The sequence below is a fragment of the Trachinotus anak genome, unplaced genomic scaffold (assembly GCF_046630095.1).
Source record: "Trachinotus anak isolate AG129_WGS33_773 ecotype Australia unplaced genomic scaffold, CSIRO_AGI_Tana_v1 ptg000016l, whole genome shotgun sequence".
Taxonomy (NCBI): domain Eukaryota; kingdom Metazoa; phylum Chordata; class Actinopteri; order Carangiformes; family Carangidae; genus Trachinotus; species Trachinotus anak.
In genome coordinates, this window is record NW_027273867.1 from 8,714,191 (window position 1) to 8,741,680 (window position 27,490).

The 27,490-nt window shown below is 41.6% G+C and overlaps 1 protein-coding gene across 1 annotated transcript in view; it reads right to left on the reverse strand.

The window, feature by feature from the left end:
* The window catches only part of dlgap3 (discs, large (Drosophila) homolog-associated protein 3), a 125,663-nt gene that overhangs the window by 48,429 nt on the left and 49,744 nt on the right, over nucleotides 1–27,490 (reverse strand). Inside the window, exon 2 of the mRNA XM_071499312.1 lies at nucleotides 13,944–14,019. The gene's annotated coding sequence lies outside the window, so the exon portion shown is untranslated. The remainder of the gene's footprint in view (nucleotides 1–13,943; nucleotides 14,020–27,490) is intronic.

Genomic DNA, 27,490 nt, shown 5'->3' on the forward strand with positions numbered 1-27,490 from the left:
GCACCTGGTATATTGTGATTTCAATAAAGTTTTGATTAATTGTTCAGAACCAAAAACCACAGCAATGATCTGAAAGAGGTGACAGAGCTTCATAAAGTTGAGGGGACCTGCAGAGTCAGGTAATAATTCTCTGTGGGTTTATCGCTAAAGAAAACCTACAGTAGTTATATGACCTATTGTAAGTATTAGAATATTCATTATAGCTGCTTTAAAAAAATTGTGATCTGAACAAAAAAGACATTTAGATGTTTCGTTTAAGCAGCTGCAATGTTGTGTATGTGTGCAACAAAAAATACATAGGATTTGAGAGGTGACTGGCCTGTTTCAGTCCCCACTCTGTCTTTGCTGCCCTGAGGTGAGGCACTGCACGGTGGACAGTCTATCTGGTCCTGCTTAGCTCTAGCCCCTCCTCCCAACCAAAACACCCCCACCACCCTGGAGGCCCTGGGGCACCCTTGGGCCTACCAAGCTTCCTCGGGCCCACAGTTGGTGATCTAGATTTACAAGCTGACACATATGGCACCCCTGTATTATTTATACTCTGGGGAAGTAGGGTATTGGATTCTTGCACCATGGTGCCACAGTGGGAGGGGGGCAGAGGGGGTGTTGCTTTGCAGTTTCTGCAATGTAACAGAGTGCATATTTGTGTATGTGTGTGTGTGTGTGTGTGTGTGTGTGTGTGTGTGTGTGTGTGTGTGTGTGTGTGTTTGCGCACGCATGTGTGCATGTGTGTGCACAGTCATTATTTCTGGATGAAAGGGGTGTTTCATTTTGACAAGGGGTTACATAACATATGAGATGATCCCCATACAGCATCACACACACACACACACACACACACACACACACACACATAATGTCACGTTTTTTTCCAAAAAATGCACACGAATAATGCAAACACGCATGCAAATGTTAGCATGAATGCAATCAGGAAGAAAGCAGTACACACACCCAGGGGTAGTGCAGCTGAAAAGGAGATACAAAATCTGAAGGACTTTCTCCTTAAACAGACACACACACACACACACACACACACACACACATACACACTGATTACTTCTCTCTGCTTGTCCATGAGTGGGCCTCCTGACCAGGAGAGGAGCCAGGAGTGAATTACAAACCATTATCCCTTGCACTAAAGCAGTTACAGCCGAAACCTCAGAGCCATCACCGGAGGGAGGAGATGGAGAGAGTACAGACGGAGAGAGGGAGGGATAAGCAAGAGCAATGGAGAGAGTGACTTTCGGACAAACGGAGACAAGGAGAAAACAGGTGGGGGAGAAAGTGACGGGGGGATTGGGTGACAGGGAAAAACATGGTGATGGAGAGAGGTAAGGAAGAGTGGAAAGACAGCTCTTCACATTAAGCGTATCTTTCAGGTTTGTTTCTTATTCTCACCCCTCACTCCTCACCCATTCTGTTTGTACCCCCTCCCCATCTTTGCCCTCCCTCTTTACCATTTTCCTCCATCACTTTGTCACAGGTTCATGGTTTTCTTGGAAAGATGACATCACATTAGTCACGGAGTTTAATCAAATGTCATTATCATTTCACAGAACTCTCTTTTTGTGTGTGTGTGTGTGTGTGTGTGTGTGTGTGTGTGAGAATGTGTGTGTGTGTGTAACTGTGTCAGTAATGTCACTTTCTCTCTTGGCAGGAACAGAGGATTTATCCCTATGGGCCTCATCTCACAGCTCTGAGAAAATATGAACTAAGAAGAGGGGAGAAGGTGACAGAGAGGCAAAAAAAAGGAGATAACAAGAAAAGGTGCGCGAATGTGTGTGTGTTAAAGATCAAGTGAGAAAAAAAAGTTTGAAAGGGGTAAAGGAAAGATGAAGGTGAAAGAGAAGAGACCAATGAGCAATTATGAAACAAAGGACATGAAAAAGAAAGGACAAGCGGAGTTGGCATCTGCAGGAAGGAAGAGGACAGGAAGTGGAGGGGAGGATGCAGAGCAGTGATGTCCTCACAGAGTGGGTGTGGGGTAGTGGTAGTGGTGGTGGTGGTGGTGGGTGTGAGCCGGGGATAATCCTTGTATCCCATTGTCTCCTGTTTTCAAAGCAATTATTGTCATCTGCAGCCCCATGAAAGAGAGTTAATGAGGGGAGCAGAGCTTTGGAGTGTCAGGGCACAGTCAGGGGAACAGAGATAAAAAAAAAAAAAAAAGAAAAATCTGAAGATGGAGAGAACGAGGGGATATGGGTGAGAGAATTGTGGTGGTGGTGCAAAGGGGAAAGAATGTAAAGTGAGAGAGAAGAGGAAAAAGTCAAGTGTCAGGAGGGCAGGCAGCTCACTGATGCATTTTGTATGCCGCACACCTTCTTTCCTCTCTTCTCACTTCTCCCTTTTATCTTCTTCTTTTTCCCTTTTTTTTGGCCTTTCCTTAAAGACTCCATTTGTCCGCTCTTGTATTGCATGTTCTACATTTAGAAGATTCAACCAAGTCAACTACACAGAACCATATATGAAATATAGTTTGGAGAAAAACATCTTGTATGCAAGCTTAATAAAGAGACTGTCCTGTAAAAAATGAGCCCATGGGTTGTTTGTGCAGCAGGTTATTATGACCCATGGTTACGTTTTGTTGTTAGGTCACATTTAGCAGCCGAGGTCATTGTGACAGGAGCAAAGAGACAAGTGTGGTGACACAGGATAAAGAGTTGAGGTGGATGGTTGGGTCAACTAATTACGGGAAAATGACACAGAAGAGCGGTGTGGACTCCCATGTGGGAGCAGCAGTTTATGTTGTTTCTATTCTCCTCGACCAACAAACTTAACCATGTTGTTATTATTGTAACCATGACTACAAAGATAGTCTATTGATAAGGAAGTACTTATTTTGATTTAACTTTTCCTCAACCTAACCATGTAGTTTTAGTGTCTAAACCAAACCAAGCCATGACCATTATTATGGTAGCTCTCAGTACAGTCAGCGTTGTTATTATTGTAACCATGACAACCAAGGTCCGATATGCCATCATATGGGCGCTACTTCAGGAGACACTCCTATGGGTCATATCAGGGGTTGAAAAAAAGGTTGGAGGACTTGTTGTTAATAAAGGAATTCTCAGTGTTGGTGAGTGACAATGCTATGTGTACATGAAGTGCAACTAGCTTAACTAAATTTCTAATATTGCTAATAACTAAACAGCCTTGGAGCAGAGAACAAGAGAGTACTAATAAGTTTTATGAATATGAACAAAACCATGTTACAGTGATTTAAAGTGCCCACACTGCCACTCTAATTTTATTTCATTAGGAGCTGTAGTTTTTCAGATGCTAAAAATGTTGATTAACTTAAAAGTCTATGGCCAGTGCTGTAATGGTTGGCAATCTTTCTTAGAATATGGATATGGACGTTTCTTTTTTCCCAAAGACTGATTTTAAAAAGTGCTGAATGAGATATTTCACTGAGTTGCTGAAGCTAACATCAAGGCAGTGTCTTAAACGCTCACTTACTGAACTACATATGACTTATAGCGTCACTAACTACATTTCAAATTATCTTCCCAAACACTAGATATTCCTGAAGAGCAGTTTTCTGTGACCAATTTAAGTGAGTCCACTAACTGCAAAAATACACCTCAAGAATAATCCATATTAGTTCAGGTGTCCAGTGATGAAGTGGCTTTAATCGTTTAGCACCACATTCGAGACTGTATCTTATACCTCTCTAATAAACAGTAACTTGTTGTGTGTAATTTGTGAAGCTATACATGATGAAATGATGTGCTGCAGGACACTGAAATCGAATCTGTTCTGCCAATCAAAGTCTATCACATATATGACTAATATATGAACGTGTTCTGTTTCCTGTGTGCACTCTGCCTATGTGGAGCATTCTCATATGTGCATATTTGTGGAACAAGCTCAAGGCTACGACCACAGGCTTCTCTCTGCATTCACTCGACGGGTTGTCTGCTTTCGGCTGCTTTCACCATGGTAACCATATCTGCTACAGCCATTTTTTACCCTCAATCCATTTATGTACAATGTCTCTACATCGCTCCATACAGTATGTCTCTCCCACTCATCTTGTCAGGATCGTCTGTCTCTCATCAATGTATAAATTTCCATATATTTTTCGATTTGACAGCCAAACTGTGAGCAACAGTAACATCTGGTTAGAAATAAAGGTAAAATGGAACTTTAGTGTTATCTAGTGTTATCAGTATTGTGTCCAATATTGTTAAATGACTTGAATGAATCAGAATACTGTGTAAAATTTAAACAATGTGCCAGTGCCTAAAGCTAGAGCCTTAATATACTGACTTCAACACCTTTATCCCAGTACAATGTATATAAAGGAAAATCCCAAGTATTTTGGGCATCTTAGGCCTTTATTTCAGAGTACATCAGTAAGAGATGACAGGAAATGAGGGCATATGCATGGGAATGACATGCAACAAACAGGTTGGGTAAGAACTTTACTTGCCTGGCCTTTGTTTTTGAGACTTTTCATGACATTGCTGTATTATCAGATAGCAGCATTTAACTCGAGGGAGTTACCCTTATACCCTTTTTACACCAAAATTTTAAAAGAATGAATGAATGAATGCCAATTGACCCCTCTTCCACTGCCAGTCAAGTTTGTCTTTCTGTTCAGACTGAGGACAAACACAACTGCAAGGAGTGATGTCATCATATACACCTATTGAGCACACACACACACACACAGATGCAGTGGAGAAACAGTGAGCTGCTAGCCGCTGAGCAAACTGGTAAAACGGATCTTTTCCCTCTCATCCCTGGGTTGGTGCTTCAGTAAAAGCGTTTGAGCCTCTGTATGAAATTGTGTGTCTTTGAAACTTATATAGAGAGCTGCAGTTCACTCTTTCATCCTCAACCACAGTGAAGCGGTGAAGGTGACAGGTCTGTTTACATTGTCTGTGCTCTGAAAGACGTCACAGTAGGAAAAGGGGCATAAATTATCAGGTTCACCTGGGTGTTGTGTTTACGTCAATGCTGATGGGAGCCAGATCTGACAAATACCTGCGTCTACTGCAGAGTCATTCGACCCAGGTGTTAATGCCGATTGTACCTTTGTACAAAAGCCTGATGTTGGCAGGTCTTAGCAGGTTTTTTGACCAGTAAAAAAGCAGATTTACTATAACCAATAGAAGTGATGCTAGAAACTCCAAAATAAGACCCAAGGTGTAACAAACTTGAATTATCTTCCAAGTGTTTGGTGTTGGATGTTCGGAAATCATCAAAGATGCTGCAAGTATGTGTTGCATTTACATCTGATCCATGTCCCATTCATTCATTGCTACATTTGGGGGTCATTTACACACTATGCAGTTTTAAACACAGCAAAGTAGATTAGAGTAAGCAATGATGGCAGCTTACATTTATGTACAAGGGGATATGGCTACTGTTTTTTTACACCAATGAATGAACACTCTTGCTGGAGTCACTTAATGTTCACATTAGCCAGTGTGCACACTCTGCATGTGTCCTTTTATATATATGTATATGTATATGTGTGTGTTTTGTGGTGTTGAAAGCATGTTGTTTCAGCTGTGACTGGCTGGGCAGGTCACTGTGGGAGCATAAATGCCGTGGGTGACTAGAATTTGTGACGTCCTTCATTTCCCTCCCAGACACAATACACACCCAGTCACTCATGTGTGAAACATACGCATAGCCTACATGAACATATGCACACAATCACACATGTACATTGTGAAAGGCCTGAATCTGTTGAACATTACAGTTTCAGAAGTGTACCTACATCACTTTACCAGCTGGCTTCTGTGACAAATCTGATCTGTTTTAGGCTCAAACCCCTCTTATTACCTGCACCAACAACTCACTCACAACTGAGAATGAAATGCAGTGAGAAAGATTGCAGCTGAAGAACAGATAAGGTGATAATGACAAACGAGGATGTGATTTTTCTTTTGCAGGCTTTTTTTTTTTTGTGCATATGTGTGTGTGATTGTATTTGTTGGAGTGTGCGAGATGGAGAGAAGGTGGCAGAGAAAGAGAAGACGAGAACGAGCCGTGCAGCTGTGATGAAGCAGAGCGACAAGAGGAAAAAAAGGCAGGGAAGTTTTCCTCCCCTCAAAAGATCTTGACGCTGCATTCCTGTCACTCGTTCGCATGATCAATAAGAGTATGTGTGAGGAATAGAAGAGAGGGAAAGGGACAAGAAATCTCACTGCTCTCAGTCAGCAGAGAGAGCGAGCGAGGCGCTGCTGTTCCCACCTGAGATAAATCCTTAATGTATAAGCACTCATTACAATATGCACACATTCATTAGTCTATATTGTTTTAAAATCCTATGAGAGCCCATAGATCCACTCAACACCCCCTCATCAAATCAACGTAAGCACAAAGTCTCCATTAAAACAGGATCACTCAAAGCGTAAGAGCAGCATTGTTGGTTGATTATGAGCTAACACAATAAAAAAAAAAACATCTTAGCAGGATTACAGCTAATCTATAGTTGCAGTACATATCATCCTCTGATGTGCATGTAATTGGCAGAATCTTTATTGACTCTCTTTTATATATTCAGCATTCATACAGGAGGATCAAAGTAATGTGCAATTTTTCTCTGTTTAGTCCAAATGAATCAATCTTACTATACAATGATAGTGTGTAGATGTAATTTCTGGGGGAGACATGGTGGTGTAATGGCTACCACCATCAACTCACAACAAGGAGGCTCTGGGTTTGAATCCTGGTTTGCTTTTTACTCTGCATGTTCTCCTTGTGCCTGCATTAGTTTCCTCCAAAAACATTATTTTTTTCCATCACTTCTATTAGTACCCCAGACCAATGAGACTTATTTGGAAAGGAAAATAAAGATGAACAGTAAAATTATATATGTCAGCCCTGTGATAGATTGGCAATTTGTCCAGGGTGTACCCTGCCTCTTGCCCAATGTCAGGTGGGATTGGCTCCAGCCCCCCCGTGACCCTTAAAGGACAAGTGGCATAGCTAATGGCTGAATGAATTTAATTCCTACATTCTACAGCAATCTATTGAGACATGCATCATTAAACAATTTGAATAAAGGCAGTGTAGGTCTTTAAAGCACTTGGAAATGAGACAGGTAATCATTTTTGCAATATTAGGACATGATAGAAGTAATGGCGCACTTGATCCTGAGGCGATGCTGAGGTGTCACACCATATCAGGAAGGAAATGTATAACCAAAATATCAAAAAAAGGACCAGTATCTTTTCTCAGTTTGCCTGAGACACATTTAAGCATCACTGCAGAAGTACTTTTTATCTTGTCCACAGAGTTATTCCAAGATGCTAAGACAAATATTAGTTAAATAGTAAAATATTAGCAAGTCAAATGTTATCTTATGAGACATAGATAGTGTATCACTGCATGTTGTATCAAAAAATACACTTCCGGAAATGACCATTTAAAGATTAAACAATGGATTCTTTGCAGTATTAAATTGTGGGTAAAGATAGCAACAGTGAGGCTTAGCTAAGACCTTTGAGCTACAGTTATTTGCGTAACCACCAACAACTTAAACCAAAAAACAAACAAACAACCAAAACAAACAAACAACAAATGCTGCTTTAGCCTAACCTTAATGGTATGAGGGGGACGCTTTAATAATGTCAATAATAACTAATAAAAGCAGCATTATTCTCTGTTGTTATTGGCTGATTAAGAACCTCCTCCTCAAAGCCCGGCCAGCAGAACCCGTGTGGTGTTTAGTTAGAAGTTGCCTAGCAACAGACGATTTCTGATGCTCAGGAACTACTTTATGATGTTTATAACAGAAAGGTGAGATCAACAGTTTTTTACATACTAACTAAACTGAAAAAATGTCTAATGGGATTACATACACCATTTTGTTGGCAAGCGGCCGATGTGTGGCGAATACTTGGGTATTTATACATTCAGCTGATACAAAGTTATATTAGCATTTATTTAGAGTCATGTTTGTGTCCATCTGATGAGTGGAGGTCCATTATTCACTCTTCACCAACTCCTGAGGAAATTATCTGTAGCTTCATCTCAGTAGCTGGCTTTGTCTGCATGTTGCTCGGTGCCTGGCAGGTGATGCACAGTGGGTTTTCATAGCTTTTTGCTGTAAACAGCTGCTTTCCAGCTACTGCTGGAAATGACTTTAACACAGCAATGAAATTGAACCACAAGAGTATGGTTAAGGGCCGTAAAACACTCACACATATGATGATAATTATAATTGTGAGTGGGTTTTTCACTATGAGCGACCCCTTTCACATTAAACATAGTCATTTCATTTATGGTTATGGTGGTCTCTTGCTTGTATTCACAAGCAAGTTTTCATAAAAAATAAAAATATACTAGAATATTGTATACTAGAAAGAAGTGGAGTTATGGTATCAGTTTTCACTTATTTTAAGGCTAGTTTTAAGACGTCACTTGACACTGAATGACTCTTTGCTGACATTTTCTGCAGTGAGGCCTATGTTCTGGTCATTAGCAGGCTTTGGGAAGAGCCCTCTGAATGCCAACACTAATTCTACCCATTTAATTGGCCATCAAGTGCTTAAAACCCCACTGACAGAGCCCAAACTGGCTCATACTGGTCCCAATTGTCTTCCTCTGACTGATTATGTTTGAAATTGTGCCAGCATGGTTTTGCTATGATTGTCTTGATAGTATGCAGAACCAGAAACGATGTTGAACCTCAGACTGCATGGGGACTCTCCTCTACTGTTTTCGCATGTGTGTAAGTGTGTGCATGTGTGTTCTAACTGATGGGCTCTGGTCATGCGATCCATGCTGCTGTCTAATTATCCAGATGTGATGGATGGCTTTGATTAAATCATATGAAGGCTGAGACAGACACTGCCTCCCTCTACTCCCTTTTCCACCTTTTTTCTTTCTCTCTCTTTTGCTTTTCTGTGTCACACACACGCAAACACACACACCTACACACACACCTACACACACACACACGCACGCACACTCACCCACACACACACACTCTCTCTCCTTCAGCTTATACCGTATAATATGGGACTTGAGTAGTTCAGAACAGATGAGCCCTGCTTTCAACATTGATAAAAGACATCCATAAATCACCTGGAGAGAGAAAGAGAGAGGAGGGGTGGGGGAAAGTTATGGGGGAAAGAAACAAGAGGAAAGACAGACAGATAGAGATGATGACAGTCAGAGAGAATGAGATATCACAAACTAACATTACTTGCTTAATGTTAACTTTCACACACAATAACTGATTTCATCTTCTTGCCAAGAATCAGATAAGAAGGCTCATTGTAGGACAATCCTTTTTAGCGTTTTCCTAATTCTTTCAACTTCTTTTAAAAAAAACCATTCTGCAACATTTTCCGGCTATCTGTTTAGTTGCTGGTTGAGTTCAAGCTGTTGCTTCTTCTCTCTACTTGACAACAACACAGTCGGGTCTTAAAAGGTCTACAGTAGCCCATGTGGCACAAAATAGAGAACACGATTATTACATGCTTTCTTGTTATCTCCTTTTTATTGTGTCCATTTTCCTGTCAGTAATACACAGCAGTAGCTACAGCTTTTGACAGTGACAGATGGCCCTTTTTTGTGTGTGTAGCTCCGAGATGAACTGGGAGAGTAAACAGCTTTTTTTTTTTATCTGAATAGCTGCAGAATCCTGTAGGAATAATAAAAAAAGTAAAGTTTGTTTTGTACAATAGAAAAATAAGAATGCAAATCAAATGATGGCGTTTAAGTTGCTGAGAAGCGGGGTTGGCATGCAGGACTGCTACGGAGAAAACGATTCTGAGCCTAATTCTCTTATCTGTTGCTGATAAGCTGCACTGCAGATAATCAAGAGACAGAATTGATAACCTGTTCTCCTGCAGGCTCACTTCTGTCTGCTTCTTCACAGCTACACAACGGAAACTACACACCTCCTAATGTGCCTCCTAATGAGATGCCGTCCTTCAGTGCTACAAAAAGCTGCTGTTTGAAGTTTCACTCTCCCAGAAACCACACGCCGACAGCAGGGAGACTGGGCACAGAGCCACAGAGCCGTATGCACACACAAACATGTAAGCACAGACGCACACATGCACGCGGTAATGTATGCGTATTCACACACAGACACCCATTCAGGAGTGGAACTTGAATGATTGGGAGGGGGGAGTGACTCATCTCTGCAAAATACACCTCACATGATATCAATTTAAAGCCTTTCATAGTGTTCACTGTACTTTTAAATGTTATTGAGTCAAACACACTGAAAAAAAACAATAAATTTGTTATGGGGGGGGGGGGGGGGGGGGGGGGGTTGACATTTATCAGCAGCAATGCTATATACAATATATGACGTGTATATGGAAACATTAGCATTTTGTAGCATCTGTATTTCTCTACTTGTTTATTCAGGTTGCTATAAATGTAAATAGTATTAATTATATGCTATGGCCTTTGCAGTCACCAAATCTCAACCCAGTTAAATAACTGGTGAACACACATTAGACAGTGCTCTCTGCCAGAAACATCAACACTACATGAGAGAGTTTCTTTTGGATGAATGGTGTTCATCCCTCCAGTAGTTTCACACATTTGTTGAATCAAAGCCAAAGAGCACTGAAGCTGCTGTGGTGACCTATGACCTTACTAACACACTTGTGCCTACTATACGCTGGAAGGCTCTGAAAATACGTTTAAAAGACTAAAAGACACATCTAAAGATCATGTGTCAATAAGTCACAGTCTTTAGTCTCTCACTGTGCAATCTTGTAATGACTGGGGATTCTTGAAGTCACTATTTGCAAGACTAGATTCCTTTGAGCTTATTTCCCATCATGCCCCTGGTGGAAATTTACAGGAAGAAATACATTTTTTTCCAGACTTTTTTATTTTGCTTTTTTGTTATTATTATTATTATTATTATTGTTGTTGTTGTTGTTGTTATTGTTTTATAAAGTTAGTAACCCAACACTATAATTGTCACAATGTGCTCCTAAAATGACTCTGTTCAATCTCTTTTATTTATTATCATTATTTTTTAGAATTTAGAAGTAGTATTTATGATTTCTTGTTTTGCTTTTTTAAATTTATTTTCCTCATTACCCATGCCTGGATTTAATATTGCCCTTACGCTAACTTGGTTTGCTGCTCCCTGTTTGTTGCTGGAGAAGTTGACGTGGTCACGTCACTGAACATCTCTATTTGCATGAGATAAGAATAAAAACGTATAATATAATATAATATTAAACATGCTTGAACTGCGAGACGAAAAAATGATGGGAGCGTGCCGCAAGTCTGTGATTTTATTTCGACATTGGAAATTTGTCTGTGACAGTGAAATCGATTGAAAAGAAAAGAATCACGCGTATCAGGGGGAACGTGGTTTCACATTGGTGTTTTCACTTGCCGCTGATTGGATCTCTGCTCAAGTTAAAGTTAAACTCCATCCAGACTGGATTTATTTCTCGTGGGGAGGTGACTTTAACATTACCTGTGCTGGTCAGTGATTTTAATACCCTGGCCACCCTGTTAATAACTACAACTGCATTTACCTACTGGTTTTCTGTGACCTGTGAGCCACGTCTGTGTGAAGCACTGCTTGTTCTTTTTAAATCTGGCCAGTGTGAACTTTGATTTAGTGTGAAAATGGAGTAGATCAAAAATGTTTTTGCTAATCCAATAGATGGAAACATGCTAACACCTACATATATAGGCCTATGACCGAAGCCAGCAGCACAATGTCTGTATGTCTGCTACAGGAATGTGCTGATATTCTCTCAATACTGTATTTGTTAACAGTTTGTCAAGCTGCCACCATTAAAAGTAAGCTGAATTTGATATTAGCAGTTCTTTTTTACAGTGTGCTCATAAATGTACATTTACTCGTGATGGACATCTGAGATAATGATATCTGCAGAGGTATAAGTCACACTGAATAATATCAATACGCCTCTGATGTTTGTGTGTTAAAATCTGACTGAGTTACAACTCAGTTTCACCTCACACAGTATCCACCTCACGTCTCCCCTTCAGCTCTCCTGTGTATCCCTGTGTAGGCTTTTGGCTTTTCTCTTTGGCTCCTGCACCTCAAACACCATCCTGATCAAGACTAATAACCATCATCGTAACCAGTGGTACAAAGTCACTAGGTGCTGTATTTACAATTACTTATACTTTACTTTAGTATTTCCATTCTATGGTACTTTATACTTGTAATCCATCACATTTCAGCAGGAAATATTGTACTTTTTTCCACCAGGGTTTCATCATGTCACTTTTCGAGATGTGATTTTCCATAAACCAACATATGATTAAGTCATAGAATACGATGCATTGTTAAAGCTTAAACCAGTGGTTTCCAAACATATTGGCTTGTGGCCGCTTACAAAAAAGCAGTGTTTCATTGGGGGCCTTCTCATGTTTTAGAAAAATCTATGAGTTGTTAGCAGTTTTTTTCTTCTTTCCAAGCCTCCGTATCATCTCACAACTCCTCAGATTTATCTTTGTGTAACACACAAGGTTTATGCTATAAATCGCAAGTAACCATAGCAACAATACTTATGCTTCACTGATAAAACCTAATCAAACCATGAGCTAAACAGAAGGCAATCTAGAGTAAGTGGCTATAGTATTGATATATTGATTAAGTATTAATGATTCACACTGAAATGTCTCCGTATAGAAACTGATGAACACTGCAGGAGGAATTTCATCCACCTAGTCCATTACTTCCTTATATCTGGACACCTCATCATGTGTTATTGCTTAGATAACACTCATACACGCACTTGTCAGAAGTGAATTACAGTGCTCTGCACTTGCCCTGACAGCAACTACAGGCATGACATATCACCGTGGCAACAGTGCAAAGCCACGCTGACAGAAGCAGAGATTTTCTGGTTCTTACAATAACATTTTGATGCATCTGTGATTTTTACTTTTATAGAACAGTCCTGCCCTACCATCCCATCAGAGGAAATACACACACACACAAACAGGGTACTTAGTCTCTAAGTGGCCCTCTCTCTAGCTATAATTAAGTGGAAGCTTCAGAGCTGCATATCGTTTGGTGAATCCAACAAAAATAAGAAAAAGTGGGACACATGACTGATATCAGCTGAGGTGGTGATGGATAAATAGATGTATAGAAAGAATAACAAAATAAAATGACAAATAGATGGGAGGTAGATGGATGAGAGACAGTTGTGTGATTTAGCCAATTAGAGAGTGAGAGTAGCTAGATCCAGAGTGCTACCAGACACCAGATGGACTGAGCAGCGCTGACGTCACCGTGGTAACAAAAGACTCAGGAGAAAGGAGGGAGGAGAGAGGGAGGAGAGAGTGAGGAAGAGGAGGAGACTGTGGCTAAGAATAGTAGTACAACCTCGGGCCAGCACAATCGGTCGGCCCTGCCTGCTATTTTTTACTTTACTACTGCGCCAGCCAGCACTCGTCTGACATCTTTCTCTCCTCTTTTTCTCCATCACTATCTCCGCCGGTCACTGTCACGCCAACATCGATGTTCCTATGAAACAAACACTCTGCAACCTTTGAAAAAGCTGCGCTCCCAAGCAACGCATGCTAGGTACATGGTACATAGTTAGGTACAACTCAGTCTGTTGTACGTTGTATGTTCGGCCATGAATGTGGACTGCAGCTTCAAAAGCAAAACATCTACAGAGGAGTAACTCAGTCAATAGTGGTTCACATGTGAGATCAAACACAAGACACTAGAGGCCGTGCAGAGAGAATGGAGTGAGCAGCGTGCTTCTGATTCCCACTTTCTTAGAGCTGCTTCGCTGACGTGGGTTAATCCTTGAGAGGTTCCACTGGGATCTCTTATGCACTCCTCCAGGGGATGGATTTCAAGGACGCACAAGACCAAAGTGGGATTTGTATTTGAGGTTACAGGTGACAAGTAGCCGCAGGAATTACACATGCACGTCTGTGTATATGTGTGTGTGTGTGTGTGTGTGTGTGCGCGCACATACATAGCATCTACTTACCACAGTCTCATCAGGAAATGGTGCTCCATGTCTTCAGGTAGAAATGGTCGTCTAAATAACTTGCTCTCCGTCAACTCTGCAGAAAGGAAGAGACAAAGGAAGAAAAACGTTAGGGAAGCTCCATCTGCAAAAAGCCTCTGATGAGCTGATTGATGCAAATCCTATCATACCTTGGGAGGACCATTCAGGACGGTTTCTCTTTCATTTCTCTACAACCCACACCTCCTTCCATCATGGGAAAAACACTCTCCACATAAGCTCCGACCTGTAAATGGGTCCCTAGCAGTGCCTGAAGATGCAGTGTGGTGGAATGTGTCTGTCCCAAAACAAGACGCTCCCAACTGCCTGGCTGATGCCACAGCTCCCCTGCTTGGAGCGCTATAGGCCCTGGAGCCACAAACAGGGGGACGGCGGAAAGATATGACGGGAGGAGAGCGAGGGAACAGTGGAGAAAACTAAATTAGCAATGGAAATAAAAGGTCGTGAATGAGGGATGGAAAGACGCAGAGGGAGAAAAAAGAGAAAGAAAGAGGAGGGGATGACTAAGAGGCTAACAGCTTAATTGAGTGTGTGCTGCATCCAATTACCTCCTAAAGGTAGGAGAATGTGTGAAATCACTTAGACTTAAGGAAAGAAAAACACACACACACACACATGTGCTGAGGCTTACACAAAGAAACTCCATGTGTCACCTGATGTGTGCATGTGTGTACATACCTGTGTATGTGTGGGTTCCACACACTTTATTACCCTTCCATTAGCATTAGCATTAGTCCAGTGATTACTATTAGCTGTTAGCATTAGCTCCCTGGGCTTTTTTCCTGCTCTCATCCTATGCCTCATTATCGCTAACGCACCGCCTCAGCATGTGTTTGGGGCTCCATGACAACAGCGGCTAATACGCCGACTACATTACTGTTTGAACCCATGTGAGGAGTCATTTACAAGACGACTGGAGGCATTCCTACAATTCCCACATGCCACAACAAGAGCCTGATTTCATTTCAGCAGCATATCACCTGGTAATAATATTTTGCTAAGGCGAACAGAGTTGTGTCACTAGCAGTCACATTTGGAGACTGAAGGGCACAGTCAATGATCCCAAAAGGTTTTAATATGCATTATGTGACATGAGGCAACGTATCCTACACACAGGATCTGCCGCTGTCGCTCATCAAGCGGCGCATGGCAGATGCTCTCACAGGCTCCCATTGATTTGCTGGAAAGTGTGTATATAAGTGTACGTGTGTCTATGTGTGTGTGTGTGTGTGTGTGTCTGCACGCACGGGTGTGATGTGTCGCTAGCTAGCTGCAGAGATAATTAGAACACAACTCTTTTGCTGTCCCTGCAGGCCACTGATCCAGCTGCTTTCATCTAATATAGGTCAGCTGTGACAAAGCCCTCAGCATGGACACTGATCAGCTCTGCTAGCTCTCTCATACACAAAATATGCACTCATACACGCACACACAGGGCGAGGCATGCTCTCTCGCGTGTACATGGCGCACTTGTATGTATGCACACAGAGAGAACTACACACACTACAGCCTGTACATAAATGATGGTTGTCACAGTGGGTGTGTGAGCTAAAAAAAAAAAGAAAAATTCAACCACTGATGGCTTTATCTGTCCACTAGTTTCCATCCACTGCTGAAAAACTCACACAGCCCAATTCACTAATACACTGCATTGTGCAAGTCAGTAACTTCAAGACAGCTCTCTCACATAAAGAAAGAAAATACTGCTGGACATAGTCAATGCAAATTCATTCACTTGCTCCAGAATCAATGGAAAGTGTGTTCAGTGTTTGTGACATTAATGCATATCTAATATTCACTGGTTTACAAATTGCGTTAGTTTCTAGTCATTTGTGGTAGTAGGATGTGATGGATGCCAAGTATGAAAAACACAAAAACGCAAATTTGGATTTAAGTTGGACGTATCACAGGGATGTAGAGATTAAATCAACCTCATCTCTGTTTACCAACTCATGTGATCTTCATTAACACTGCAGCAGGCAGTGCATTTACTGGATGTAAAGATGGAGCCATCAAATTCACAAACTGAAGTTGCAATAGAGAGTTGTGCTCCATTCTCAGTCACTGACTACATTTAAAATTGTTTCCTAAATAGTTCTGCTTTCTAGTACTTTATGTGCATTTCTAATAATTATGGAAAAGTAACTGTTATACATGACTTGAGTCACTGAAATCTTTGAAAGATGGAAGAAATGTGAACACCAAAAATGTGTTTTGTTTTTTGTGTGAAGTTATGACTCTTTAAAACATAGCTATAGATACAGTGTCATATAACATTTCATATCAAATAACACTTTCAGTTGGCTTTATAGCTTTATCGCTATTCTGCCTCCTCTATACTGTATATGATGGCTATTTAGGCTGAAATCTCTTTTGAAAATAAAAAAGTTTGAAGTATTCTCCAAGGTTTTTGTAAATACCTAGAAAGCTTGTTATTTTGCTTAATATGAGTTCTACACTTCATCATCTCTATAGCTGGAAGAGGAAATTTATTTGAGCACTCTGTGCAACAACTGTGGGACTCAAAGTTCTCCTCTGTACAACCTCTAAAACTGCAAAGAGCGCTGTAAAGTAAATCCTAAATATCATAGACACTTTCTCGAATGCGTATACAATACACAGCCACACACACACACATGCAGTCTTGCATGCTCAGACTCACTCTCTGCACTTCCACAGCAACTTTCAGAATCATGTGTAGCCCGGTCACTGTCTACTCTCACAGGCGACCCCTGGTCACTAGAGGTCAACTCACTGAGGATCTAGGGCCAAAACTGCAAACCTGTATGGGTTGCATAGTGAAGCGCTGAAGAGGGATGAAGAACTAGGTAGGAGAGGAGAAAAGCGATTATTTTCTCTTCTCTTTCCATGCACTACACTCAGTTGCTCCTTTATTTCAAAGGCCACATTTATTAAGTGCCACCACTGATAGACACAACGCAACTGAAGTGACTGCTTCACACTCTCAGGCGTTTTATCTAATCAGTTGTATTAATGACCAACTCCACAGAAAAGCATCATTATGTTCTGTCCGCCCTACTACAGTGGACTCACTAATGGGGCAATAATTGGTGCAAATTACAAAGTGTACAAGTGGTGGCATTAGCCTTTGGGATGGCTTGATTGAGAGGCCTACCTTGTGTCGCATTGCGGGAGATCCATGCATTCTCTTGACTATAATCACCTCTTCTCTTCTTCATTCTGCTTCTCTTTATTTTCTTCTCCCTACATATGCCCAGAGAGTGCAAAGCTAGCAAGTGGGGTCATGCAGGGCTTTAAACAACTGCAGCTATTTATGCAAATACAATCAATATTTGAGAGTCCCCTTCTCTACTGACTCTCTCTCTCTCCCCTGCTTTCCTTCTTCATCTCCCTCTCTAACAAGAGACTGCAGTAGGGGCATTAATTAGGGCCAGACATGCGCCAAGGATTCCCCACAGGGCTGAGCAGCAAGGCCGGTTCATACCAGGCCAGGGGAGGACAGGTTTGGCTTGACCACAGCAATCAGGAAACAGCGAGAGACCACCGGGGCAGCAGTTGCCGCAAAGCAATCTACAGCAGCCCTGCTTAACTCTAATAGCTCCACTGAACTATAGATTCTATAGATGATATTAGTAAAAGACACACCAGTGTTTGCAAAGCAAAGCTTTCCATTTGTTTAAACTTGGCAATATTTTGTATGTTGATGGATTGAATTAGTCTCCTTGGTTACTGTTGCTACACCAGTCAAGCTTTCTATTATTATACCCTTTTGCAAAAAAAGAAAATTGTGGCTATAAGGGTTTTTTTTGAACACGGTTTAACCTGCTAGTAAAAGTAAATAATTGACCTCTTTTCCACTGCTAGTTGAGTTTGCCTTTCTGTTCAGACTGAGGCCACACCCAACTGTGAGGAGCGAGGTCACGCCGGGGAAAAGAGTGAGATGCTAGCCGCAGTGCAAACTGGTAAAATGGATCCGTCTCATCTCAGAGTTGGTGCTTCTTTAAAAGTGTCAGAGCCTCCCTGTGAGACACTTCGATTGGTGATTGTGTGTTTTTAAAAACTTATTTCAGGGCTGTAGCTCATTCTTTCGTCCTCGAGCACACTGTAGCCACGGTGTTTCTGGTGTACCAGCACCAAGATGGGCAGGTGACAGGTCTGTCTACAGTGTGTTTGTGTGCACTGAAAGGTGTTGCAATCGGAAAAGGGGCGAAAATTATCGGGTTCATCCGGGTGTTGTGTTCACATCAACGCCAATCAGAGCTGGAGCCGATACATACTCGCGTCTACTGCAGAGTCATTTGACTCTGGTGTCAGTGTCTATTGTACCCTTTTCCATTGCTGACAAAAGCCTGATGTTAGTGGGTCTTAGTGGGTTTTTTGACCGGTGGAAAAGGGGCTTTGGTGGTTTTGTTCTCAGGCAAATGTAACGCTGACTTACCATCAAACCACTCATGTTTGATTGGATTTCTCTGTTTAATTGTTTTTCTATGTATTTGAGGCCCATGAAAATTACAGAATCACATTAATCTGACACTAAAATCAGAAGAATGACAGGCCTCATTGTATGTCCAGCCATTAACAGAAATTCACCATAACTTTAACTCCTCATAACTTTATTTGACAAAAGTGTGATGTACAGGACATATATATCACAACAAAATATTGAAGATTTTTATTCTTTTTTTCACCAGAGGGCCTTTGTCAAGTGTATTGTATTACTGTAGTTTTAACTTTGGGGCAAACCCAAAGAGTCTGAAGGCTTAGTTCCGTTTGCAAACCACTGTCCTACATTTAGCACATAGATTCTTAATAACTTCTTAGGGATTTCCACAGGATTAGGTTCAGACAACCCTAGCAACTTCCTTAACACCAGCCATTTCCAATTAGATCCTATTAACAGAACACTGACTTCAGCTCTGCAAACACCCTATAGGGGATTTCCATCAGCTTAACAGAGGGGAAAAAGTTTAATAACAGTTAGTATGTATTCCTTCCATATGGCTGTATATGCTGTTCTGATCTTCTTCATTTCTGCATTTCATGCATTGTGTCATAGCCTCCAAATCCCACCAATGTACATCTCTGCGAAACACACTGAGTTATCTAGAGTATCATGACTATCACACATACATATTGTAAGGATCATATGCTAATAACATCTCTAGGAGATCATGTTTGCTGTAAAGAACGGATGCACCCCGCCTGCTGAAGAGAGCTTGATAAAGCTGCGAAGTAAGATGACAGAGCTTTAGAGACTGTATGGGTCAGACTTTCTCGGAGAGAGAAGAAAAAAGGGGATGGGGAGAGCAGAAAGCAAGGAGAGAGAGACTGCTGACTTTTCCCTGGTGGTCTATAGTAGCAGATGTAGATGTCGCAGATGACGACGAAAGGCAATGAAAGAAGCTTTGGAGGAAAGGTTATAAGAGTAAAGCAAAAACAGAAAACTCTGATGAAAGGTAGGCTGGCTAACATGAACAGAAAGCAACGTCTGATGATTTTTCATACACAGTTCAGTCCAAGTCTTGGTCACACCACCATCTGCAACACCAAAATCGCTGTATCTCAATGGAATTGCTGTGATTAGTAAATTTTCAAGCATTTGCTCATAACTCTAACTACACACAAATTAGTTTCCCTGTCTGCAAACCATTTTAACAGTGCTGACCTTTGGGAGAACTGGAGATCACCCACAGTTGAGGAAGTTTTCCTATTAGCTGTGTTTCACCATGCATGTGAAAGGGGTAACTTGTAGTGATGAACCTACAGAGAATTATGACCTGAATCTGTGAGTTGACACCCACTGTTTAGGCATAACCCCCCAAACTTTACCAGTTGACAACCTCGCACTGTTGTCCTCCACACGGCCTGCTTCAACACAAGGACCTCATTTTCCACATGCAGTAAACAGCTGGACAGAAGACCTTGTAAATAGATGTATGCAGACGGGAAGCTGGATGCAAAAAGAGCACCCCTTCATCTCTTGTCTTCATGGGTTTTACACTCTGTTCTGACTGTACACAAATCAGATGAATGTACCAGCTCAAGGCTCGCCTGCAGACACACTGCACATTAGAGTGAGGCGCTAGTGATATGGTGCTCTTAAGCTGGCACAGAACCCCATGCATAAATCAGAGGGAGCACCACTGAGCCGAACAGAGGAGGTAAATGGAGAGAAGGGCACAAGGGTAGTTTAAAGGAAGGTAAAAAGTGTGTGAAGGACACGAGGGGGAAGGTTGAGCTGGATCAGGGAAATGAAAAGCTTAGGCAGAAAAAAACAAAAAGTCTTCTTTCTGCTTCACTGGGTTTCATACAAGTGAACCATGTGTTATTGTTACATCTGTGTGTGTGTGTGTGTGTGTGCAGGATTGCATGTACTGTAAAAATGTATGCATCTGCTAGTGAGAATGCATTTGTGGGTGCAGGTGCAGAGATGGAGCTGCGCTTTGCTTCGTGGTCATGTATCTTTATGGGCGCGCTCACTCACACATATTCTCCGTGGTTAGGGCAAAACACTTAGAGCCCCGCTCCCTCTCCAGAACTCACCTGACAGCTCACCATTTTTAAGAGCATTTCCACTGCCCTCTCTGTCTCTTTCTCCTTTTCTTTTACTGCTTTTCTTTTCTTCCCTCCGATTTTCCCTGCTCTGTTCTCCTAGGATGTGAGAACAGGACGATGAGGGACAACCGAGCAAAACAAGGCAAAAACATTTCTAAAACAATGACCTGAAAACAAATTTGCTGAGTTCAACGTGGCCCCCATATTGCTTCCCGTTATTCTTCGCAAGTGGGTAATTTAGAGAATGACTGAAGTTATGATTAATTCATTCCACTGCTGCTGGTGACTATCGCAGTTGCAATGATGACCCAGAGCATCCAAACAAACTGTATCTTTCTAATTATTCTCAGTCGGACCTCTGAAAGATTTCGTGCGTGCATGGTGTTAGAATATCTGAAACATATGCACATGTGACTCTCTGAAATGTGATTTTTTTTTTTTTTAATCCATGTCCCTTCACCCGAAAACCCAGTTCCAAACTTGCTAATTCATTATGGATCATTAGACAAATATACTGACGGTGCACTGATTACAGAAATGAATGATGCACGCTCTTTTGCCCCGTTGTGTGTGTGTGTGTGTGTGTGTGGAAATATATGCACTTGCAATCGTGTGTGTCCCTGCATTCAGAGAGGTCATTTTGAGAGAGACAGTCTCAACGCAATGAATAGGATGTCCATTAGTGGAAGACTATTGGTAATACGACACAAGGGTTACAGCTAGGGTTTGCAGCGTCACCCTACACCACGTCATCAGCTTTCACTCAAGGTCGCCGGCAGGGCAACAACGAGATTGTCTCAATCTTTGAACCAACGTGTGTAGTTAAAATCACATTTTCTATCCATGGCGATGGATGGATAGAAAAGAAAATGATCGAAATCTGACAATTTGTTTAAATGCAAGCTCATATGCTTGTAGTTTTAACTTTAATACCATTATTGTGATTTTTATTTTTATTATTAGAAGAATTATATATTATTATGGAGCCCAGTCACTGCAACTACTTACAGTGCTAAGTGCTAGTGTACTTCAGCATCTACAGAAATGTTAACTGCTTTCGATCTCTACTCATAAATTGACACGTCAACTCATTTCTACTTTTCAAATAGCCAGCTAAATTACTCAGACTCACATTTTACCTGGTGTCACTCCTTACACATCATCTGACACTTCAATTGCTTAAAGTACACTTGAATTCTCTCTGTGGCTTCAATTTTATTTGTCATCGTTTACTGTTTCATTTCAACTGCTTTCTCATCTTTCAAACTTCAAGTGACAGTTCAACTGCTTTCAGTGCTTACATACTGTGCACACTGGAAAATACCTCTGCCTACATTGCTCAAATTTCAATTTCAAATGCTTTCAGCGATTGCACTTCAACTGATTTCAACTGCTTTTGACTCTTACACCTCAAAAGACGCTTAAACTGCTCTTCGTGCTATAACTGGAACCCTTTCAACATTTCATATGCAAACACTTTAGGACATTTTACAGTGCTATTTTCAGCATAAGTAAGCACACTTACATTTTTTAAATTTAAAATGTAGCTTTTTCTAGTTTCTCTAATAGGTCCTATTGGCATGAAAACAAGTGGAGCCTCCATGTTGGCTCCATTTGTACCACTTGTTCATGTGGATAAAACTATATTGAAACATTTCAGCTGCCTTTCAAGTTTTTTCTTTTACTTTTTCTTACGCCATTACACCTCTCAACACATCTGAATGCAGCTAAATGAGTGTTTCTTCCTCTCTACCAAATCCCATTTCACAGTTAAAACTTCAGTTCTTCACCTTTCACTCTATCTGGCACAGTGGACTTCAGCCTATCAGAAGTGCAGATTTCCACAGGGGGAGGGGGATAAATGAATCTGAGCAAAGCGTAGGGGTCATGTCGAGGTCGCAGATGATGTCACGGTGGAGCGAGTCGCTTCAAGTGAAGTCATCAAAGACTCATTATTCCTTTCACTCAGGTCCACTCGGGCAAATTAGCTTCACCACTCAGGTGCGTGCATGTGTATGTTTCACAGTCTAATTTGTGCCGGTGTCGAGCGTGAGCACATCCAAGATGGCTTTTGTGTGCTTGTGCGTGCGCGTGCGCGTATGTGTGTTTGTGTGCAGAGGTGCTAATTGCATTTAAAATTCAGCGGTTCAAAGAAGCACGCAGCATTTGTGGTCAGATGCTGTTGGAAGAGGAGGCATCATCAAAAAGTGCACCATCAAACGGCCCCATTACAATCATGAGCATTAAGGAGGAGGCAGGGAGGAAGAGGGAGGGCGGAGAGCATCAAAACACAAGAAGAAAATATATCTTTTGTTCCTTTTCCATGCTGAGCTATCCTCAATATTTACATTTGATAAATCTTTTTCATTTAAGCGAGAGGCAGAGAGAAAAAGTGATGATAAACAAACAGGAGAGGAGTTTATTTATCTTAAGATTGTCAAGCACCCACGCGCAGCAGCGGAACCACTGGGCGTAACATTCGTCACGGACTGGCTGCCTCCGCTGCGATTTGCATATTCCTGCACTTGTGGTTCTAATTACAGTATAACGAGCATCAAAATTGATTACTTGTGTATGTTTTCTGTTTGGGGAGTCGGTCTCGATTTTAACACACGTTTGTGTCTGTGTTTATTCGCGTGTTTTGTAAAAGCAAGTGATCCGGTGACCTTTAAGTGAGGAAAGAGGGGAGAAAAGTCAGTGGTTCACACACACATACACACACAGACACACACACTACGGAATCACACACTGCATGTCATATTGGGTTAATGCATTGCTTTTGCAGATTAAAGATTCACCTTATCAAAGGAGCATGTAAAACACTCCATCACATGGAGCTTTGCTAAAGGCCAGCACTGTCACAGACGCTTTGTGAGTCTCCAGGTAACTGCTGCACATATTCGCCACATACATACACACCCACATAACCTGTATGGACATTCATTCCAGCAAGCATCAAGGCGCGGAAACAATAACATCCAGTGCATCTGTCTCATGCATCTGACGGAGGCAACCCTCTGTCTCCTGCGATAAACAATATGTTGCAGAATAAATGCCACAAGCTGCCCTTATGTCTGCATATACATGTTGTCTGATGTTAAACACAACAGCATCTGAATGTAAACAACCATTTTCTAACACTGTGTAAATTCAGCGTATACCAATTAGCAAGGAAAGAATCTGCAAGGACCAGAATTGCGCTGTAAATGTCATGAAGACCTTCATGCACACCCAGCAGAGAGAGAAAAAAAGAAAGAAATAGAGAAAGTGAGGGACAACGAGACACTAATTAGCAGACGGGAGCAAAGCAGCACTAAGAGTTTTGACAATGAGGAATGTCGTAATTCCGAATCTCCCTTTCTCTCCCTCCTCTTCCACCCCATCCCTCTCATTAATTGGCTGTCACGGTTGTGAGTGTCTTGATGTATGTCTGGTATGTGTGTGTGTGTGTGCGTGTGGTGATTGTCAACATCAGACAGACCACCGAGGACTGCGGTTGCCCCCGGCAATGAGCGACCACATCATTAGAGAGAGGTGATTATCTTATTCCATGCGGCGATGCTGACTACATTGGTGACCAACACACATACACAGACACACACACACACACACACACACACACACTGACAAGCTCTCCCTGTTTCTTGGTTTATGAGTTTCTCTCCGTCTGTTTCCATCAATCTGTCAATTTTCAGACTTTTTCTTCATTTCTAAACTATTTTTCCTACCTGACTTTCTCACTTTACCATCCCTCATGTACGCTTGAACACACACAACAGGGGTCGGCAAGTCAGGCAAAATGGCAATAATAATGGAGAAATGTGGAAAATGCCACCTTAGTAATAATTTAGGGAAATAAATGCCAATGTGTGTGTGTGTGTGTGTGTGTGTGTGTTTATGGGCTTGTAGAGACATGTGGGTGACCTTGAGACATGTAGATTGTGTAAATTTAGAAGACACAAAAAGAGAGAAAACAAAACATAAAAGTCAGCGGGACTTCACACAGCGTCACAAAGAAAAGAACAAAAAAAACAAAAGGCAAAGTAAAAAGAGAAATAACTCATTTGTTCACCTACCGAGACTCATCTACTGGCTGTGGAATTGTGCTTTGCCATCGCTACTTGGCTTGTAGCCCTTAAGCAATACAGGGATTAGCGTAGAATTTGTTCTGTGAAGATCCTGCTGTATTACGTGGCTGTGATCTAAAAGAATCTGTCTCAATGCATTAAGACCTGAGGGAGAGCTCTGTTAGGAGTGAGGCAAAACAAAGAGATGAAGGTGTTCAGTAAAAACAGTTGCTACAGGATCCGGGCCTCTTAAATTGTAGTGTAAGATCTCTTTCAGTCTTCACATAATGTCAAAGGATTGGTGGATAAAAAAAGGTTGCTGTTACCTACACGTTACCTGGCAACTTATGAAAGCAATTTGGTTTAGCAATTATGTTATGTTTGAGAAGGGAAGAACTTCTGTTGATGAAGTTGCACTATAACCATGCGCTGCAATTATGCAGAGGCTGAGGGCGTATTTTCTGTTTGACACTGCTAGATGCTAGGTCTGGCTCCTACCTTGTTACTTAGTAACATGAAAATATTGTTTCTGAATGTGTTCATGATGTAATTTCTACCTGATGCCTGTTTATTATTCGCTGTTCTCCATGACACCGATTGCATGATGTTTCAGAAACGAGACATAAAAGATGATACGAGAGGTGAAAACTCTTATCCAGTCTGTGGGCCGCACTGTGGCTATCTGATGTGCAAAAGCTAATTTGAATGTTCATGTATCTCCTTTAGTTTGTCTTTTGGTTCCATTCATGTCATTTATCTTTGCTTTTGTGCAACTCATATCAAATACCTGCAAAGACTACACTATGGTCTTTTTGCATTTTCATTTTTTTGTGCCACAGAAATAAGCATTTTGTTATTAACTGTTTCCTTTTTTCTCATACCACTCTCATGTCTGTGCATGAGAGTCTCATAAATTGCTCAAGCTAAGCTTAATCATCTTAATCATGCTCTGTCTGATCAGAGAGGAGATGGTAGGAGCACAAATACTGTACATCAAGTGATGGTTGTTCGTCTCTAACTTTCCCGCTGGTAGCAAAAAGACTAAATTCTGAAAGCTAAGTAGCTACCTTGGCTCATGTTACATGCAGTATGGTTAACCCCTCCAAGAAGGTGAGAATGTGTGTATGTGATTCAAACAGTGAGGAGATGTGCTTGTAATGGAGGTGGTGCTCTGAAGAGAGGAGGACTGTCTTCAGCAGTTTTAAACAGGCGACTGATTGGGTGACGTGATCTCCCTGTAGAAAATTTGTATGCCGCTTCGAGTGGCGAATAAGTCTGTTCATAAGGAATTGAAATGTCATAACTAGCATGTGAAGCCAGCCGGTAAGTGCTCAGCTTGCCTTTCGGACCACAAGCAGGTTATGGAAACACGAGCCAGTCTGATGTGCAGTGAAACTAGCAGGGTGCTGAAAATTTGAACAACTGTTTTGGCACTCTCAGTCTCTTCCTGTGATGCTGCTTCTCATTATCTTCCTGTGTTAATCTTGAGATCTGCTCATTAAACAGAGCAAGAACATCCACACACTGTCAGCAACTCCACAGGAGCAAAGTGCAAACACACAGGGAAGTGTTCACGCGCAAAGACACACGCAAAAGAGACACACACCAAATCTCCATGTGTGTCATTCACATCATGGAGTCATTTCTGCTTCCATCACACGCATGAAACGCTTTAGATTTCCAATATGATGACATGAGCTATTTCAGTAATCGATTTGTCATACTTGACAGTCTATGAATATACTAAAGGCCAAACTTTTTACAGCTATTCATGTTTGTGCAGCTGAATGTGTGTCCACGCTTCTAAGAGTGTGTTGTTGTAGGGATTGGAACCTGTTGGAGATAAGGACTATCTCTCCACATAAACATACAAAAATACAATATGTACATTTGGCCAAAGAAAGCTGCCAGACCCTATCTCTGTCCGTGCCTGCTGCGTGCATCTGTGCACGATGCTGCTTATTTTAAATTCATGCATTTCTCATTGGCTGGCAAAACTTCTTCGGAACAGTTCAGGACAAAAATGACAGTGTACTAAACCTTACACTACAGAACCATTTCACATGAGATGCAGCCTTGCATAACATTACTGTGGTCTTGCTTTGCTGCCCATCCCCACATGATTTCTTCTAGTCCACTCAGAGCACTCAGTCACATCCATATTGCATGAGAATATTGCTGGGAACTAGTGACACAAACAAGCATGCATACAATTTCTCACAAAAACACATTCAGCGACATGCATGCGCAGAATGCACATACAGAATGCATGCGCACGCACACACACACACACACACACACACACACACAGCAACACTCATTATAAAGTATGAGTTCATGAGTTCAGGCCTTGGTGCCTGCAGCCCATACAGCACCTCTTCTTCTTCTTGTAGTTTTATTAATTCATCGAGTGAGAGTCGCGTACCACAAGCTCCACAAACCATCATTTACTATGCACAGTGCTAACAGCTGAAGTGTTTCTCAAATAGCGTATAGTTACATCTCCCCCCGCTCTCCTTCACATGACAACAAAGCCAGCAGCTCAGTTATTTTTGATCCTATGAGCAGCGCAAGAGAAGAGCACTCCAGACAGACAAAGTTGGGATGAGAAATTGCCTGAACTCAGCGCGCCTATGATGTTCATCAGCTAGCAGAAAAGATGGAGGTTAAATGAAGGAGGAGAGAAATATTGCCAGTTGGAAGAGAGGAAAGAGACAGTGAGTGCTTAACAGAGGATTAAAAAACAGCATGTAGCATACTGCGCAATTTCTCAGAGTACATATTTAAATATGGAACTTCTCCACTTCTCTGCCTTTCGGACTTCAGATTAACCTTCTCCTCTCTTTCTGCTCTCTTTTGCCGATTTTCTCTCCTCTCCCGGCCTGAGGTTGTGGGCAGAGTGCC